Genomic DNA, 20499 nt, shown 5'->3' with positions numbered 1-20499 from the left:
CTCCCTCCTCTCTTCTAGCAGTAGATCCAGAAGATCCGCATACCAAGCCCTTCTTGGCCAGTCCGGAGCAATGAGGATTGCCTGAACTCTTGTTCTCCTTATGAGTTTGAGAACTCTTGGAATGAGTGTAAATGGAGGAAACACGTACACTGACTGGAACATCCACAGAGACACTAGGGAGTCCACCGCCACTGCTTGCGGGTCCCTCGACCTGGAACAATACCGCTGAAGCTTAATGTTGAGACGAGAGGCCATCATGTCGATTTGGGGTATGCCCCAAAGATCTGTTACCTCCTTGAACACCTCCGGATGGAGACCCCACTCCCCTGGATGGAGATTGTGTCTGCTGAGGAAGTATGCTTCCCAGTTGTCCACTCCCGGAATGAAGATTGCTGACAGTGCCAACGCATGTTTTTCTGCCCAGAGGAGGATTCTTGTTACCTCTGACATTGCAGCTCTGCTCCTCATTTCGCCCTGTCGGTTTATGTAAGCCACTGTCCCGATTTCTCAGAAGATGGGTCACTTGGAGAAGACCATTGTAGACGGCTCTTAGTTCCAGAATGTTTATCGGCAGGCCAGCTTCCAGACTTGACCACCGTCCTTGGAAGGTATCCCCTTGAGTGACTGCGCCCCAGCCCCGGAGACTTGCATCCGTGTTTAGAAGGATCCAGTCCTGAATCCTGAACCTGCGGCCCTCCAGAAGGTGAGGTAATTGCAGCCACCAGAGGAGTGAAATCCTGGGCTTTGGCAACAGACGTATTCTCTGGTGCATGTGTAGATGGGATCCCGACCACTTGTCCAGGAGATCCAGTTGGAAGGACCGAGCGTGAAACCTCCCATACTGCAGAGCCTCGTAATAGGCCACCATCTTCCCCAGAAGGTGAATGCACTGATGAACCGACACCCGGGTTGGCTTCAGGACATCCTGGACCATTGTTTGTATCACCAATGCTTTTTCCTCTCGAAGAAACACCCTCTGCACTTCCGTGTCGAGTATCATTTCCAGAAAGGACAACGTCCTGGTTGGTTCCAAATTAGATTTTGGAAGATTCAGGATCCAATCATGTTCCCTGAGAAGCTGGGTCATGAGAGCTGTGGACCATAAACAGCTTCTCCTTGGACGATGCTTTTATCAGATCGTGCAGATATGGAATTATGTTCACCCCCTGTCTGCGGCGGAGAACCATCATTTCCGTCATCACCTTGGTAAATACCCTCGGTGCTGTGGAGAGGCCGAATGGCAGGGCCTGGAACTGAAAATAACAGTCCAGCAGTGCGAATCGAAGATAAGCTTGATGCGGCAGCCAAATCGGCATGTGGAGGTACGCATCCTTGATATCCAGGGATACCAGAAATTCCCCCTCCTCCCGATCTGATATCACTGCCCTTAGAGACTCCATTTTGAACTTGAACTCCCTCAGAAAGGGGTTTAGTGATTTTAAGTTCAGAATGGGCCTGACCGAACCATCCGGTTTCGGTACCACGAAAAGGTTCGAATAGTATGTGGCCGGAGAAACCCCCAGCCCACGTGGACAATGGCCGCCGTGGCACTGAAGGGGTTAACCCCTAGTGCCCGGCGCCATTATGAGGACAATGGGCGCTTGGCGCCACTTTTAAAATGTATTGGGCGCTAGGCGCCATGTGATTTAAAAATGTATTTTTACTTATGTGCCGCGGTCCTGGACCTCTCTGGCGACCGCGACAGTGAGGGAGCCCCCCAGCGCGCTGATCAGTGTGTGCGGAGGGGAACCGCTGCAGCCGGGAGATCAGCTCCCGCTGCAGCGATCTGTGTGAGCCGCTGACCGCCGGAGTCCGGGAGCTCCGCTCCCGGCAACGGCAGCAGTGAGCACAGCCCCCCGGCGCGCACACAGCTCAGTGAAGGGTGAGCCGCTGCGGCTGGGAGCTCAGTTCCCGCTGCAGCGCGCTCTGGGGTTGCCTCTGCTGGGGGGCCGGGAGCTCTGCTTCAGCACACTGGAGGTAGCCAGCCGCGGCAGCCGGGACGGACGTCCCGGGCTGCTGGGCGGCAGGGGGGGTGCGCCGCAGCCCGGCTCCCCGCCGGATGCTGCGACGAGGCCACAGATATCAGCGCCGCATACAGGGGACCGGGCTAGCCGGCCCCCTGCGCGGCGAGGGCACCTCAGCTCCCGGCACCTCAGCGCTGCAGCAGACACAGAGCCACGGCGTCCGGGACAAGTGTCCCGGGCTGCCGGGCTTTAGATCAGGGGGTGCGCCGCACTGTGCGGCGAAGCCACCAAGTTAGTGCCACACTGGGGAGACAGGGAGAGCCAGCTCCCTGGACCCCAGTGGCAGGCAGGCAGGCTGGAGGATGGGGGAAGCCAGCCCCATACCTCCAGCACTGAGAGAGAGAGCCCTAGCAGCCAGGCTGCAGGGCTTGGGGAGCCCCGCTGGGCACAGTATTTAAAACAAAAACATTGTATTTTAAATGTAATACAAAGTGTGTTGTGCTGGGAGGCATTGCAGTGCCTGGGTATGTGGAGCCTGTGCAGGGCACAGGCTCAGTGTATATTTAGAGGGGAATATACAGTGTATTTTAAATGTATTTAAAGGTAAATTGCACTTACTTGGTTGTGTGTCCCAGGAGGGGGGAATCCATGGCTGTGCAGGCTGATGGATTCTCCCAGACCTTTTCCCCCAAAACGGAATACTTTCCCTTCCAGCCTCACACTTGAAAGGGGCACTGGGAGAGAGAGGAGAAACAAGCTGAGTGGTTTTCTGGAGCTCCATGGAGATCACCCGTAGTGGCCAGGAAACCTTGACCGGGGATCTAGGCTGCCCAGCTCTGGAGCCCAAATCCAGGCTGCAGGCAGTGGGCTAGGTCCCGGGCAGGTTTCTGGAAGTCAGTTTAGGCGGGAAAACTTCCCCCAGCCTAGACTGAACGGCACCGGGGCGTATCCTGATCCTCCAGGATGGGACAGACAAAGGAGAGTGACCACTCCCCACCGTCCATAGAGAACAATGTTAGCTGTGCATGTGACCAAGGCATGCACAGCCCATGGGTACACATTGATTGGTTGTACACCACAGGGCGGGCTTACCCCGTGTGGTAATGTGTATTGGAGTAGGATAAAAGGAGGGCAGTTGCCCCATGAAAATTGTATTTGTACCATCTTCATTCTGCTGGAACATCTTGCTGTATGCTGTTGCCCCTAGCAATAGGGAAGAGTCTTTTTTAAGACTATTATTGAGCAAATAAACATCATCTGCCTCAAGAAGATTGCTTCATCTTGTGACCTACAGGGTTATGCCAAACATAGCCCCGTCCTCCGGCTGTCCAGGGAAGCACCTAACGTCTCCAAGTTCCGCCCTCCGCCAGCTACCAGTAAAGGCCTATCAAGGATTCGTCAACACCACACAGGTGTGGTAACGCAGTGTGTCGGCACATACAGAGCAGAACCATGGTTCCAAACGCCACGGCAGGTTAGGAGTTTGGTGGTGGCAGCATAAACCCGCCCACAGCGCAGTGGGTGGAGTCAGTAACAGGCGGTTACTGATGGTAAGCGGGAATCCCCTATGTGGTCAGGTCCCGTGTGACCTAACCTTCCATTCTGTGCACTGGGAACGCGATCGAAAGGGGTCCGGTCACAGAAATTGGTGGCATAGCGGTGGGATAATCCCAGACGGCTTTTCGGTCACCCGATTGGAGAAGCCGAGTTACTCAGGAGAGGAGTAACTGCAGCGCAGGAGAATGCACAAGATGGCGGAATTCAGCGGAATGTCCAAGGATGATCTGGAGATCGTGTGCCAGGAAAAGGGTGTGGATATCCCTTTCAACGCGTCCAGAAGCGTCATGAAGGCGGCGCTCATGAGCTTGGATAAGTCCCATCGGGCAGAGTGGAAAGCACTGACGGTGTCAGCATCGCAGAGGACTGCCTACCAGTGGACCTTCGTACGGAACCGGTGAGACCCACTAGCCCCGCCCCTTCTAGCAGCAGCCATGTTTCCCAGCTATCCCTAGCAGGGCCAGGATCCCAGCGTCCCAGGGGGGGCGGCCCGGATACCCTAGCAGATCGGCTAGCTATATTAGGGGAAAGAGCAACGGAGCAAGATCGCTTGATCATCATCCAGATGTGGTGTGATGAGCGGGCACCACAGGCCGTGGTACCCCGGGAGCCGTTGTCAGCTATTGTACACAGATCAGGACGCGTTCAGTTTGCCAAGTTTGCAGACAGTGATGGGGACATTGATGGACATTTGCAAGTATTTGAAAGGACTTGTAAACTACACGTTCTACCCAAGTCAGAGTGGGTGAGACACCTTGTGCCCACTCTGCATGGAGAGCCATTGGAGGCCTATCGAGGAGTGGCCTCGGAGGACTGTGGGAACTACGACGAAGTTGCGAAGGCCCTCCTCCAGCGATGCTTCATCACTCCAGAGTCTTACAGGAAGAAGTTCAGAGACTTGCCCAAGAATCCTAGCAGCACCCATGAGCAGTTCGCCACCCAGCTGCGGCAGTACGTGGTGAAGTGGGTGAAGGATTCGGAAGCCACTACATGGGACGCACTGATCGACCTGATCTGCAGGGAGCAGTTCTATCGTAGGTGCGCCCCAGAAGTGAAGGAGTGGGTGCTGGACTGGAAGCCACCCAGCTTAAAAATGGCTGCCCAGTTAGCAGACAAGTATGTGGCATTTCGGCCACATAGGCAGAAACGCCCAACCAGCAGCCAGCCCCAAAAGACTGTACCACCAGGGGGACACCCCTCTTCAGCTCATTGCCCCCCAAAGCAAGCATCTTCCAACCCGGGTGCTTTTGGCCAGCAACCGCCCCGCAGTGCCCCTGCCAGTAATCAGAGGACATCGGAGCCACGCCTGGACAAAAAGTGCTATGGCTGTGGGAAAATCGGACATCTGAGGATGAACTGTCCTGCATCCCAAGCACCCCAGACTCGTGCCCCAAATCCGAGTGCTGGAGCCCGGATTGCTTGCTTAACCCATGGAGGTGAGCCTCCAGAGACTGTACCCCCTCTAGTCAGTCCGATGGAGTGTGGCGAGAAACAGGTGGACTCTGCGGAGAGAGTCACCTGTATGGCTAAGAAGCGCCCACCAAATATGTGGTGGCACCTGCAGCCGGTCCAAGTGGGGTCCCTGCAGGGCGAAGGCTTAGGAGACTCTGGGGCCTCCATAACTGTTGTGAGCCCCCACCTTGTCGATCCTGCTGCGGTACTGCAGGGTTACACTGCAAAAGTTACAGTGGCCGATGGGCTAGAGCGAGAAGTGCCCATGGCCAGAGTCTACCTCGACTGGGGAGCTGGACAAGAGCCAAGAGATGTTGCCGTAATGGATGGCCTCCCAACTGATGTCGTCTTGGGGAATGATCTCGGTGGAGGAATCGTTACTGTCTTTGCGAACGCCATCACCCGGAGTCAAGCGGCCAGACTACAGTCTTCATCGTCTCTGCCAGCACAGCCCAGCCCAGAGGAAAAGACCACAGCGGCTGAACAACTGCCAACCACAGCGTCTGCCATCCCAGAGGAAAAGACCACAGCGGCGAGATCAGCACATCTGCCCCTTGCCTCTGGTGGGCCTACGTCCCCTAGCAATGCAGAGGATGTCGGTTCCAGTTTGTTGAATCCTGTGGGGGTGCCCAGTGATGCTCCTGTCCCTAGTGGTTTGCCAACTCCGGCGGTGAGTATGAGCGACCACCCCGACCCTACCATGACTGACCCCAACTTGACTGACCCCAATATTCCCCCTGTAGAGTGTCCAGACTTAGGAGAAAGTGAGGGACCCAGGCAGGAGTTTAGGGAATCTCAGCTCTCTGACCCATCCCTGGAAGGTATGAGGCGCCAAGCTGGCCGCGGCCTTGCTGGGATGGGGGCAGGGAGTGTGACCTGGTGTAAAGGGTTACTGTACTGGGTAGCTATGGTAGAAGGGGATAGGCCGGTGTGGGAGCAAGTTCAACTGGTGGTTCCCAGTAGCTTTTGGGAGCAACTGATGTCAGTTGCACACAAAATTCCTTTGGCGGGACACCAGGGGAGGGACCGAACACTGAGGCACCTGACACAGAACTTTTTTTGGCCCAGAGTGTCGGATGACGTCCGGACCTACTGTAAGTCCTGTGATGTATGCCAACGGCTTGGACGCCCCAGTGCTCGGGATCCCCTGAGGTCTTTACCAATAGTCGGGGAACCTTTCCAACGAGTGGCCGTGGACATAGTAGGTCCCCTACCTGTGCCCAGTAGATCGGGGAAGAGATACATCCTCACCGTGGTGGATTATGCTACCCGGTATTCAGAGGCTGTGGCTCTGTCCGCCATCACTGCGGAAAAGGTAGCGGACGCTCTGCTAGGCATATTTAGTAGAGTAGGGTTCCCCAGTGAGATCCTAACTGATCAAGGGACGCAGTTCATGAGTGATCTGGTCCAGTGCCTCTGGGTGAGGTGCGGCGTGCGTCAACTCCGCACTGCGCCCTATCATCCCCAGACTAACGGACTTTGCGAGAGATTTAATGGCACTCTGAAACAAATGCTACGGGCATTTGTGACTTCAGAGGGGGGAGACTGGGAGCGATACCTGCCGCACCTCCTGTTTGCATATCGGGAAGTGCCCCAGGAGTCAACTGGATTCTCGCCCTTCGAGTAACTATATGGCCGCAGAGTCCGTGGACCTCTCGACCTGTACCGGGAGTCTTGGGAGGGGGAGCTGATCCACCAGGATGAGTCCGTGGTGGAGTATGTGTAGAAGCTCAGAGATCGGTTAGAGAATCTCATGGGACTAGCGCAAGCGAATCTTGCGGAAGCACAGACCAAGCAGAAGACTTGGTATGACCAGGGCGCGCGTGCTCGGGTCTTTGGAGTAGGGCAGAAGGTGCTGGTTCTGGTGCCCACACGTCAGAACAAGCTCCAGGCTGCCTGGGTGGGACCGTACACGGTCGCAAAACGCCTAAGCGACATTACCTACGTGGTGTCATTTGACAGCGATGGTAGGAGACAGCGTACCTACCAAGGAAAACATGTTAAAGGCATACCACGAGCGTGTGGAGTCGGTAGCCGCTGTGTGCTGCCTGCCGATGGAGGAACCAGGAAATGATCCCATTCCTGACCTCCTCGCAGATGCCAAGGGTGAGGGTGGTGTAGAGGAAGTTAGCTGGAGCAGTGAGCTTGGTAACCCCAAGAGGGAGCATCTGGAGTCAGTGCTGCAGTCCTTTGGGGCCCAGTTCAGCAGGAAGCCCGGCCTGACTTCCCTACGTGCCCATCATGTAGACACTGGTGAGCATAGGCCGATTCGGCAACCCGCGTATCGGGTCTCACCAGAGGCGCGGGCGAGTATCTACCAAGAGGTGCAGGAGATGTTAGTGCTAGGCGTAATCACGCGCTCCAACAGTCCCTGGGCCGCCTCCGTTGTACTGGTTCCCAAGAAGGACCGGACAACCAGGTTCTGTGTAGAATACCGCCGGTTGAACGAAGTGACCAAATCCGATGCCTGACCCCTACCCCGCATTGACGCACTGTTAGACGAGTTGGCTGGAGCGAAATACATCTCTACGTTCGACCTGAGGAAGGGGTATTGGCAGATACCAATGACTCCCGAGGCTCAGGAACGGTCCGCCTTCATCACCTCCTTTGGCTTGTTTGAGTTCAAAACCATGCCATATGGGATGAAGAATGCGCCAGCCACCTTCCAGAGTGTGGTCGATGACCTGCTGAAGGGGTTCAGAGAGTTCACCCAGGCCTACTTGGATGACATTGCTCTCTTCAGCCGAACCTGGGAAGAGCACCTGAGGCACGTGGGGTTGGTGTTAGAGAGGATTCGGTGGGCAGGTCTGACCATCAGGGCAGACAAGTGCCAAATGGGGATGTCAGAGGTACAGTACCTGGGACTCCGTGTGGGGGGAGGTAAGGTGAAGCCTGAACCAGCGAAGGTGGAGGCAATCCGCGACTGGCCCCGGCCCACAACCCAGAGACAGGTCCTGGCTTTCTTAGGGATCGCAGGGTACTACAGACGTTTTGTCCCTGACTTTAGTTCCGTGGCCAAACCCCTGACTGATCTGACCAAGAAGAAACTCCCCAAGATAGTTGACTGGACGACTGCATGTGAGTTGGCATTCCAGTCGTTGAAAACAGCTCTAGTACAAGCCCCAGTACTGATGGCGCCGGACTATAGTAAAAACTTTGTTGTACAGACTGATGCATCACAGTACGGACTCGGGGCAGTACTGAGCCAGGAGGGGCCGGATGGACAGGAGCACCCTGTGGCCTATTTGAGCAGAAAGCTGCTACCGCGGGAGGTGGGTTATGCCACAATTGAAAAGGAGTGTTTGGCTATTGTTTGGGCTGTGAAGAAGCTTCAGCCCTATTTGTATGGCCGCTATTTTACGGTGGTAATGGACCACAATCCATTACGGTGGCTCCAGCACACCACGGGGGAAAACGGCAGACTGTTGCGGTGCAGCCTTGCTCTTCAGGTTTATGACTTTCATATTATCCACAAGCAAGGCAAGGCTCATAGCAATGCGGATGGACTGTCACGTCAGGAGGAGCCTGAACCACCAAAGAACTCCCGGTAACCCTATTAAGGACTGCGGGACCAGGGACCAAATCGTTGGGACATGGGTCCCTGGTTGACCCGCTTGAATGGGGGGGGGGGAGTGTGGTCGGAGAGACCCCCAGCCCACGTGGACAATAGCCACCGCGGCACTGAAGGGGTTAACCCCTAGTGCCTGGCGCCATTATGAGGACAATGGGCGCTTGGCGCCACTTTTAAAATGTATTGGGCGCTAGGCGCCGTGTGATTTAAATATTTATTTTTACTTATGTGCCACAGTCCCGGACCTCTCTGGCGACAGCGGCAGTGAGGGAGCCCCACCAGCACGCTGATCAGCGTGTGCGGAGGGGAACCGCTGCAGCCGGGAGATCAGCTCCCACTGCAGCGATCTGTGTGAGCCGCTGACCGCCGGAGTCCGGGAGCTCCGCTCCCGGCAACAGCAGCGGTGAGCACAGCCTCCCGGCGCACTGAGCTGTGTGTGCGCCGGGTGAGAAGGGCGAGACGCTGCGGCTGGGAGCTCAGCTCCCGTGCAGCGCACTCTGGGGTTGCCTCTGCTGGGGGGCCGGGAGCTCTGCTCCCAGCGCTTCAGCACACTGGAGGTAGCCAGCCGCGGCAGCCGGGACGGACGTCCCGGGCTGCTGGGCGGCAGGGGGGGTGCGCGCAGCCCGGTTCCCCACCGGACGCTGCGACGAGGCCACAGATATCAGCGTGCGCCGCTCATGGGGGACCGGGCTAGCCGGCTCCCTAGCTGCGTGGGGACAATCTGGCTGGTGAGTGCTGGGGTCCGGGAGCTACGCTCCTGGCACCTCAGCGCTGCAGCAGACACAGAGCCACGGCGGCCAGGACAGGTGTCCTGGGCCGCCGGGCTTTAGATCAGGGGGGTGCGCCGCACTGTGTGGCGAGGCCACCAAGTTAGTGCCACACTGGGGAGACAGGGAGAGCCAGCTCCCTGGACCCTAGTGGCAGGCAGGCTGGAGGATGGGGGAAGCCAGCCCCATACCTCCAGCACTGAGAGAGAGCCCCAGGAGCCAGGCTGCAGGGCTAGGGGAGCACCGCTGGGCACAGTATTTAAAACAAAAACATTGTATTTTAAATGTAATAAAAAGTGTATTGTGCTGGGAGGCATTGCAGTGCCTGCGTATGTGGAGCCTGTGCAGGGCACAGGCTCAGTGTGTATTTAGAGGGGAATATACAGTGTATTTTAAATGTATTTAAAGGTAAATTGCACTTACTTGGTTGTGTGTCCCAGGAGGGAGGGGGGGGATCCATGGCTGTGCAGGCTGATGGATTCTCCCAGACCTTTTCCCCAAAAACAGAATACTTTCCCTTCCAGCCTCACACTTGAAAGGGGCATTGGGAGAGAGAGGAGAAGCTCAGCTTTGAAACAAGCTGAGCGGTTTTCTGGAGCTCCATGGAGATCACCCGTAGTGGCCAATAAACCTTGACCGGGGATCTAGGCTGCCCAGCTCTGGAGCCCAAATCCAGGCTGCAGGCAGTGGGCTAGGTCCCGGGCAGGTTTCTGGAAGTCAGTTTAGGCGGGAAAACTTCCCCCAGCCTAGACTGTATGGCACCGGGGCGTATCCTGATCCTCCAGGATGGGACAGACAAAGGAGAGTGACCACTCCCCACCATCCATAGAGAAAAATGTTAGCTGTGCATGTGACCAAGGCATGCACAGCCCATGGGTACACATTGATTGGTTGTACACCACAGGGCAGGCTTACCCCATGTGGTAATGTGTATTGGAGTAGGATAAAAGGAGGGCAGTTGCCCCATGAAAATTGTATTTGTACCATCTTCATTCTGCTGGAACATCTTGCTGTATGCTGTTGCCCCTAGCAATAGGGAAGAGTCTTTTTTAAGACTATTATTGAGCAAATAAACATCATCTGCCTCAAGAAGATTGCTTCATCTTGTGACCTACAGGGTTATGCCAAACATAGCCCCGTCCTCCGGCTGTCCAGGGAAGCACCTAACGTCTCCAAGTTCCGCCCTCCGCCAGCTACCGGTAGAGGCCTAGCAAGGATTCGTCAACACCACACAGGTGTGGTAACGCAGTGTGTCGGCACATACTGAGCAGAACCGTGGTTCCAAACGCCACGGCAGGTTAGGAGTTTGGTGGTGGCAGCATAAACCCGCCCACAGCGCAGTGGGTGGAGTCAGTAACAGGCGGTTACTGACGGTAAGCGTGAATCCCCTATGTGGTCAGGTCCCGTGTGACCTAACCTTCCATTCTGTACACTGGGAACGCGAACGAAAGGCGTCCGGTCACAAGTAACTTTTGTTTTGCATCTGGGGAGGAACTGGTACGATAACCTGTGCCTCCACCAGCTTCTGGATGGCTCCCTGTAGGGTAGCCCCGTCTGCCGGCAAAGCTGGCAAGCCTGATTTGAAGAACCGGTGAGGAGGAAGATATTGAAATTCCAGCCTGTACCCCTGGGACACAATATCTAGTACCCAAGGATCCAGGCCGGACGACACCCAGACGTGACTGAAATGTCTGAGTCTCACCCCCACCGGCCCTACCTCCAGGCCGCGCTGTCCACTGTCATGCTGAGGACTTTGGTGTACCAGAAGCAGGTTCTGTTCCTGGGACCCTGCAGCAGCAGGTTTCTTGGATTTTGGCCGAACTCCTTTAAAGATGATGTTGGACGGTTTGGCCTTTCTTGTTTTAGTAACATGAAAGGACTGTGATGCCGCTGAAGGAAAAGGTTTCTTCACAGCAGGTGCAGCTGAGGGAAGAAAAGGTGACTTAACCGCTGTAGCCGTGGAGATCTATGCATCCAACGATTCCCCAAAGAGAACCTGTCCGCTCATCTCTAGTAGGGTCTCCACACCTCTCCTGGATTCTGTGTCGCAGACCACTGGCGCAGCCACAGTTCTCGACGAGCTGAGACAGACATGGAAGAAATTCCTGCAGCCATTGAACCCAGGTCCTTCATGGATTCCACCATAAATCCTGCAGAATCCTGAATGTTATGTAAAAACAATTCTACGTCACTTTTATCCATAGTATCCAAATCCTCAAGTACTGTGCCTGACCACTTACTATAGCTTTGGAAATCCATGCACAGGCAATAGTGGGCCGTATTATCACCCCTGAAGCCGTGTATAGGGCTGGTAACTACTGTAGTACCATCCTATACCTTTTGTGAAAGTTGTTATGTCATACCACAGCAAATTTGGATCCTGGAGATCCAATAGTTGTCTTGCCTCATTGGTGATACTGTACTCTTCTCTTGCTGCACCATACACTAAAGTATACTACAGGTGGCAGTGTTTGTCCTAGAAACTAGTTATACTGCACAACGCCTTGCCAACCTTTGTGGATAGGTGCTAAGAATTGCACTCTCAGAATAAACAAAGCAGTAACCTTTTTATGTTTTCCAAGCTCTCCTTAGTAGAAAAAAAAAACATTTTTGGTGAGTGATTCAAGTAGCTTTTTTTCTGACACTTCAGTTGGGAATGTGTCAGAAGTGCTATTTGTTGTTTGCAGTCAGTGGCGGATCTTGCCACGGGCAAGCAGGACTTTTGCCCGGGGCGCCACACCATGGCAAGATCCGCCACTGTGCAGAGTGCCCCCCAGCAGTGCCCCCGCGCTGTGCCTCCCCCCGCTGTGAGAAGGGAACCAGACACTACGCGTCTAGTTTCCCTTCGTGGCGCTGGTCCCCCCCGCTGTGAAGGGAATCAGACGCTAAGCGTCTAGTTTCCCTTCATGGAGAGGACCTTTGCTGTGCGGTGCACGATGACGTCATCGCGCACCGCACAGCATTGTAGCACAGACGCTAGGGGTCATAATTGACCTCTAGTGCCTATGCTGTGCTATGGGGGAGACGTCATGACTGACGTCTCTCCCATAGATCCGAGGAGAAGAGTGGCGCCGGGGGGAGGTCTGCAGGTCTGGAATCAGGAGCGGGGTATAGTAAGTATACCCCGGCGCTACAAATGGGGGCGTGACTGACCACGCCCCCGCATTAAGCCACACCCCTAACTTTTGCCCAGGGCGCCACAAGGGCAAGAACCGGCCCTGTTTGCAGTGACAGTGACCATATGGTGGTATGTATCATTTTGATATGTGAATGTGCTCCATGCTGAGACCATTACAGTTGAACAGTTGTATCCATGAGTAGAAAAGCTTATATGTGAACACACCTGTTTATTCCTGAGAAGATTTTACTCTGAATGTGGTCATATTTAATAATTTTCTTTTTTGGGGGGGGAATGTGAAGTTGGGTTTTAATCCAATTAATACAGTACAATTCACAATCTCTCATCTGATACCAGGATTAGCAGCAGAGACGTGTTGATGAGCCATGAGCCGATGGTGAAGGGATTCACCTCCAGGGTCTATTAAACATTTATTTGTTTAAGAACTCCCTAGAAGAATAGGGTCAGTGGTAACGGAAAAAACTCGTAGTCTGACAGCTGTTGGCAGGATTTGGGTTTGCAATGCAGTAAACAAAGTACAGCTTAAACTTTGGATACACAGACAATTATGGTTAATTAGCTCTTTAGGCAAATGCCTGTAGCACTTAGAAGCAATTGAGACCTTATATTAGTGACCAAGTTTGTAAAATAAAAAAAGGTACGACTACTGTGTGTAAGTAATAACCAGTCGTTTCTGAGTGGGACAGAATCTGGGCATTTATTGATACAGAAGCTGCCAAACAAGAAAGTGCTAAGCATCGGTTATGTCATTTAAAAAAAAAAAAAAATCAATCAATCAATCAATAAATATATATATATATATATATATATATATATATATATATTTATTAGTAGATCAGTATATAAGTATATTTGGACATTGACACATTGTGGGCAGATGTATTTAGTCTGGAGAAATGATAAACCAGTGATAAGCGAAAGGTGATAAAGTACCAGCCAATCATTACAAATTTGAAAAATGACAGTTAGGAGCTGACTGGCTGGTGCGTTATCACCTTCCACTGATCACTGCTTTATCACTTCTCTGGGCTTAATACATCTGCACAGTGGACTGTGAGACACGACAAGCACTAATATAAGGTTGCTACTGCCGGCTCAGATACATTAGTAGGGAGTTGGAAGGAATACTGCGAGACACACCAAGCACTAATATAAGGCTACTACTGCCGGCTCAGATACATTAGTAGGGAGCTGGAAGGAATACTGCGAGACACACCAAGCACTAATATAAGTCTGCTACTGCCGGCTCAGATACATTACTAGGGAGCTGGAAGGAATACTGCGAGTCACACCAAGCACTTATATAAGTCTACTACTGCCGGCTCAGATACATTACTAGGGAGTTGGAAGGAATACTGCGAGACACGGCAAGCACTAATATAAGGCTACTACTGCCGGCTCAGCCTCAGATACATTAGTAGGGAGTTGGAAGGAATACGGCGAGACACACCAAGCACTAATATAAGGCTGCTACTGCCGGCTCAGAAACATTACTAGGGAGCTGGAAGGAATACTGCGAGTCACACCAAGCACTAATAAAAGGCTACTACTGCCGGCTCAGATACATTAGTAGGGAATTGGAAGGAATACTGCGAGATACGGCAAGCATTAATACAAGGCTACTACTGCCGGCTCAGCTACATTAGTAGTAGCGATGAGCGGGTTCGGTTTCTCCGAAACCGAACCCCCCCGAACCTCACCTTTTTCACACGGGTCCGAGGCAGGTTAGAACTTTCCCGCCTTGCTCGGCTAACCCGAGCGCGCCCGAACGTCATCATCCCGCTGTCGGATTCTCGCGAGATTCGGATTCTATATAAGCAGCCGTGCGTCGCCGCCATTTTCACTCGTGCATTGGAGATGATAGGGAGAGGACGTGGCTGGCGTCCTCTCTGTTTATTGTAGAAGTTGATTGGTTTACTTTATTTCTTATTTGTGGGGAGGATTGGGGAGCAGCTGTTAGGAGGAGTACAGTGCAGAGTTTTGCTGAGAAGTGACCACCAGTTTTTATCTGTTCTCTGCCTGAAAAAAACGCTCCATACCATATCTGTGCTCAGTGTGCTGCATGATATATCTGTGCTGAGTGCTCACACTGCTTAATTGTGGGGACTGGGGAGCAGCTATAGCAGGAGTACAGTGCAGAGTTTTGCTGACAGTGACCACCAGTATACGTTGTCTGCCTGAAAAACACTCCATATCTGTGCTCACAGTGTGCTGCTTTATTGTGGGGACTGGGGACCACCAGTATAATTAATATTATATAGGAGTAGTACAGTGCAGAGTGCACTGCTGTACCTACCTCTGTGTCGTCACTCGTCATCCATTAAGTAAACTATCCATCTGCATTGTATACCTGTGGGGCATTTTAGACTAGTTTACAAGTTTGCTGACAGTGTCCACCAGTATACTATATATAGCAGTACGGTAGGCCACTGCTGTACCTACCTCTGTGTCGTCACTCGTCATCCATTAAGTAAACTATCCATCTACATTCTATACCTGTGGTGCATTTTAGACTAGTTTAGCAGTTTGCTGACAGTGTCCACCAGTATACTATATATAGCATTACGGTAGGCCACTGCTGTGTACCTACCTCTGTGTCGTCACTCGTCATCCATTAAGTATACTATCCATCTACATTCTATACCTGTGGTGCATTTTAGACAGTTTTGCAGTTTGCTGACAGTGTCCACCAGTATACTATATATAGCAGTACGGTAGGCCACTGCTGTGTACCTACCTCTGTGTCGTCACTCGTCATCCATTAAGTATACTATCCATCTACATTCTATACCTGTGGTGCATTTTAGACAGTTTTGCAGTTTGCTGACAGTGTCCACCAGTATACTATATATAGCAGTATGGTAGGCCACTGCTGTGTACCTACCTCTGTGTCGTCACTCGTCATCCATTAAGTATACTATCCATCTACATTCTATACCTGTGGTGCATTTTAGACAGTTTTGCAGTTTGCTGACAGTGTCCACCAGTATACTATATATAGCAGTACGGTAGGCCACTGCTGTGTACCTACCTCTGTGTCGTAACTCGTCATCCATTAAGTATACTATCCATCCACATTCTATACCTGTGGTGCATTTTAGTTTTGCGCAGTAAATATAGTAGTAGGCCATTGGTATTGATACTGGCATATAATTCCACACATTAAAAAATGGAGAACAAAAATGTGGAGGTTAAAGGGAAAGATCAAGATCCACTTCCACCTCGTGCTGAAGCTGCTGCCACTAGTCATGGCCGAGACGATGAAATGCCATCAACGTTGTCTGCCAAGGCCGATACCCAATGTCATAGTAGAGAGCATGTAAAATCCAAAACACAAAAGTTCAGTAAAATGACCCAAAAAATCTAAATTAAAAGCGTCTGAGGAGAAGCGTAAACTTGCCAATATGCCATTTACCACACGGAGTGGCAAGGAACGGCTGAGGCCCTGGCCTATGTTCATGGCTAGTGGTTCAGCTTCAAATGAGGATGGAAGCACTCATCCTCTCGCTAGAAAAATGAAAATACTTAAGCTGGCAAAAGCACAGTAAAGAACTGTGCGTTCTTCAAAATCACAAATCCCCACGGAGAGTCCAGTTGTGTCGGTTGCGATGCCTGACCTTCCCAACACTGGACGGGAAGAGCTTGCTCCTTCCACCATTTGCACGCCCCCTGCAAGTGCTGGAAGGAGCACCCGCAGTCCAGTTCCTGATAGTCAAATTGAAGATGTCACTGTTGAAGTACACCAGGATGAGGATATGGGTGTTGCTGGCGCTGGGGAGGAAATTGACAAGGAGGATTCTGATGGTGAGGTGGTTTGTTTAAGTCAGGCACCCGGGGAGACACCTGTTGTCCGTGGGTGGAATATGGCCCTTGACATGCCTGGTCAAAATACAAAAAAAAATCAGCTCTTCGGTGTGGAATTATTTCAACACAAATGCGGACAACAGGTGTCAAGCCGTGTGTTGCCTTTGTCAAGCTGTAATAAGTAGGGGTAAGGACGTTAACCACCTCGGAACATCCTCCCTTATACGTCACCTGCAGCGCATTCATCATAAGTCAGTGACAAGTTCAAAAACTTTGGATGACAGCGGAAGCAGTCCACTGACCACTAAATCCCTTCCTCTTGTAACCAAGCTCCTGCAAACCACACCACCAACTCCCTCAGTGTCAATTTCCTCCTTACCCAGGAAAGCCAATAGTCCTGCAGGCCATGTCACTGTCAAGTCTGACGAGTCCTCTCCTGCCTGGGATTCCTCCGATGCATCCTTGAGTGTAACGCCTACTGCTGCTGGCGCTGCTGTTCTTGCTGCTGGGAGTCGATCGTCATCCCAGAGGGGAAGTCGGAAGACCACTTGTACTACTTCCAGTAAGCAATTGACTGTCCAACAGTCCTTTGCGAGGAAGATGAAATATCACAGCAGTCATCCTGCTGCAAAGCGGATAACTGAGGCCTTGGCTGCCTGGGCGGTGAGAAACGTGGTTCCGGTATCCATCGTTAATTCAGAGCCAACTAGAGACTTGATTGAGGTACTGTGTCCCCGGTACCAAATACCATCTAGGTTCCATTTCTCTAGGCAGGCGATACCGAAAATGTACACAGACCTCAGAAAAAGACTCACCAGTGTCCTAAAAAATGCAGTTGTACCCAATGTCCACTTAACCACGGACATGTGGACAAGTGGAGCAGGGCAGACTCAGGACTATATGACTGTGACAGCCCACTGGGTAGATGTATTGCCTCCCGCAGCAAGAACAGCAGCAGCGGCACCAGTAGCAGCATCTCGCAAACGCCAACTCGTTCCTAGGCAGGCTACGCTTTGTATCACCGCTTTCCAGAATAGGCACACAGCTGAAAACCTCTTACGGCAACTGAGGAAGATCATCGCAGAATGGCTTACCCCAATTGGACTCTCCTGGGGATTTGTGACATCGGACAACGCCAGCAATATTGTGCGTGCATTACATCTGTGCAAATTCCATCACGTCCCATGTTTTGCACATACCTTGAATTTGGTGGTGCAGAATTATTTAAAAAACGACAGGGGCGTGCAAGAGATGCTGTCGGTGGCCCGCAGAATTGCGGGCCACTTTCGGCATTCAGGCACCGCGTATAGAAGACTGGAGCACCACCAAACATTCCTGAACCTGCCCTGCCATCATCTGAAGCAAGAGGTGGTAACAAGGTGGAATTCAACCCTCTATATGCTTCAGAGGATGGAGCAGCAGCAAAAGGCCATTCAAGCCTATACATATGGCTACGATATAGGCAAAGGAGGTGGAATGCACCTGACTCAAGCGCAGTGGAGAATGATTTCAACGTTGTGCAATGTTCTGCAACCCTTTGAACTTGCCACACGTGAAGTCAGTTCAGACACTGCCAGCCTGAGTCAGGTCATTCCCCTCATCAGGCTTTTGCAGAAGAAGCTGGAGACATTGAAGGAGGAGCTAAACCAGAGCAATTCCGCTAGGCATGTGGGACTTGTGGATGAAGCCCTTAATTCGCTTAACCAGGATTCACGGGTGGTCAATCTGTTGAAATCAGAGCACTACATTTTGGCCACCGTGCTCGATCCTAGATTTAAAAGCTACGTCGTATCTCTCTTTCCGGCAGACACAAGTCTGCAGAGGTTCAAAGACCTGCTGGTGAGAAAATTGTCAAGTCAAGCGGAACGTGACCCGTCACCATCTCCTCCTTCACATTCTCCCGCAACTGGGGGTGCGAGGAAAAGGCTAAGAATTCCGAGCCCACCCGCTGGCGGTGATGCAGGGCAGTCTGGAGCGAGTGCTGACATCTGGTCCGGACTGAAGAACCTGCCAACGATTACTGACATGTCGTCTACTGTCACTGCATATGATTCTCTCACCATTGAAAGAATGGTGGAGGATTATATGAGTGACCGCATCCAAGTAGGCACGTCAGACAGTCCGTACGTATACTGGCAGGAAAAAGAGGCAATTTGGAGGCCCTTGCAGAAACTGGCTTTATTCTACCTAAGTTGCCCTCCCTCCAGTGTGTACTCAGAAAGAGTGTTTACTGCAGCCGCTCACCTTGTCAGCAATCGGCGTACGAGGTTACTTCCAGAAAATGTGGAGAAGATGATGTTCATTAAAATGAATTATAATCAATTCCTCCGTGGAGACATTCACCAGCAGCAATTGCCTCCAGAAAGTACACAGGGACCTGAGATTGTGGACTCCAGTGGGGACGAATTAATAATCTGTGAGGAGGGGGATGTACACAGTGAAAGGGGTGAGGAATCGGAGGATGATGATGAGGTGGACATCTTGCCTCTGTAGAGCCAGTTTGTGCAAGGAGAGATTGATTGCTTCTTTTTTGGTGTGGGCCCAAACCAACCAGTCATTTCAGTCACAGTCGTGTGGCAGACCCTGTCACTGAAATGATGGGTTTGTTAAAGTGTGCATGTCCTGTTTATACAACATAAGGGTGGGTGGGAGGGCCCAAGGACAATTCCATCTTGCACCTCTTTTTTCTTTCATTTTTCTTTGCATCATGTGCTGTTTGGAGACGATTTTTTGGAAGGGCCATCCTGCCTGACACTGCAGTGCCACTCCTAGATGGGCCAGGTGTTTGTGTCGGCCACTTGTGTCGCTTAGCTTAGTCACACAGCCACCTTGGTGCGCCTCTTTTTTTCTTTGCATCATGTGCTGTTTGGGGAGTATTTTTTTGAAGGGCCATCCTGCCTGACACTGCAGTGCCACTCCTAGATGGGCCAGGTGTTTGTGTCGGCTACTTGTGTCGCTTAGCTTAGTCACACAGCCACCTTGGTGCGCCTCTTTTTTTCTTTGCATCATGTGCTGTTTGGGGACTATTTTTTTGAAGGGCCATCCTGCCTGACACTGCAGTGCCACTCCTAGATGGGCCAGGTGTTTGTGTCGGCCACTTGTGTCGCTTAGCTTAGCCATCCAGCGACCTCGGTGCAAATTTTAGGACTAAAAATAATATTGTGAGGTGTGAGGTGTTCAGAATAGACTGGAATTGAGTGGAAATTATGGTTATTGAGGTTAATAATACTATGGGATCAAAATGACCCCCAAATTCTATGATTTAAGCGGTTTTTTAGGGTTTTTTAAAAAAAAACACCCGAATCCAAAACACACCCGAATCCGACAAAAAAATTTCGGTGAGGTTTTGCCAAAACGCGTCCGAATCCAAAACACGGCCGCGGAACCGAACCCAAAACCAAAACACAAAACGCGAAAAATTTCCATTCCACATCACTGATTAGTAGGGAGTTGGAAGGAATACTGCGAGTCACAAGAAGCACTAATATAAGTGTGCTACTGCCGGCTCAGATACATTAGTAGGGAGTTGGAAGGAATACTGCGAGTCACACCTAGCATTAATATAAGGCTACTACTGCCGGCTCAGATACATTAGTAGGGAGCTGGAAGGAATACTGTGAGACATGGCAAGCACTAATATAAGGCTGCTACTGCCGGCTCAGATGCATTAGTAGGGAGCTGGAAGGAATACTGTGAGACACACCAAGCACTGATATAAGGCTGCTACTGCAGGCTCAGATACATTAGTAGGGAGTTGGAAGGAATACTGCGAGACACAACAAGCACTAATATAAGGCTACTACTGCCGGCTCAGATACATTAGTAGGGAGCTGGAAGGAAGACTGCGAGTCACACCAAGCACTAATATAAGGCTACTACTGCCGGCTCAGATACATTAGTAGGGAGTTGGAAGGAATACTGCAAGACACGGCAAGCACTAATATAAGGTTGCTACTGCCGGCTCAGATACATTAGTAGGGAGCTGGAAGGAATACTCTGAGACACACCAAGCACTGATATAAGGCTGCTACTGCCGGCTCAGATACATTAGTAGGGAGTTGGAAGGAATACTGCGAGACACAACAAGCACTAATATAAGGCTACTACTGCCGGCTCAGATACATTAGTAGGGAGTTGGAAGGAATACTGAGAGTCACAGCAAGCACTAATATAAGGCTGCTACTGCCGGCTCAGATACATTAGTAGGGAGTTGGAAGGAATACTGCAAGACACGGCAAGCACTAA

The sequence above is a fragment of the Pseudophryne corroboree genome, chromosome 3 (assembly GCF_028390025.1).
Source record: "Pseudophryne corroboree isolate aPseCor3 chromosome 3, aPseCor3.hap2, whole genome shotgun sequence".
In the NCBI taxonomy this organism is placed as follows: Eukaryota; Metazoa; Chordata; class Amphibia; order Anura; family Myobatrachidae; genus Pseudophryne; species Pseudophryne corroboree.
The sequence above is the reverse complement of the archived record's forward strand: the minus strand, read 5'-3'. Positions refer to the sequence as shown.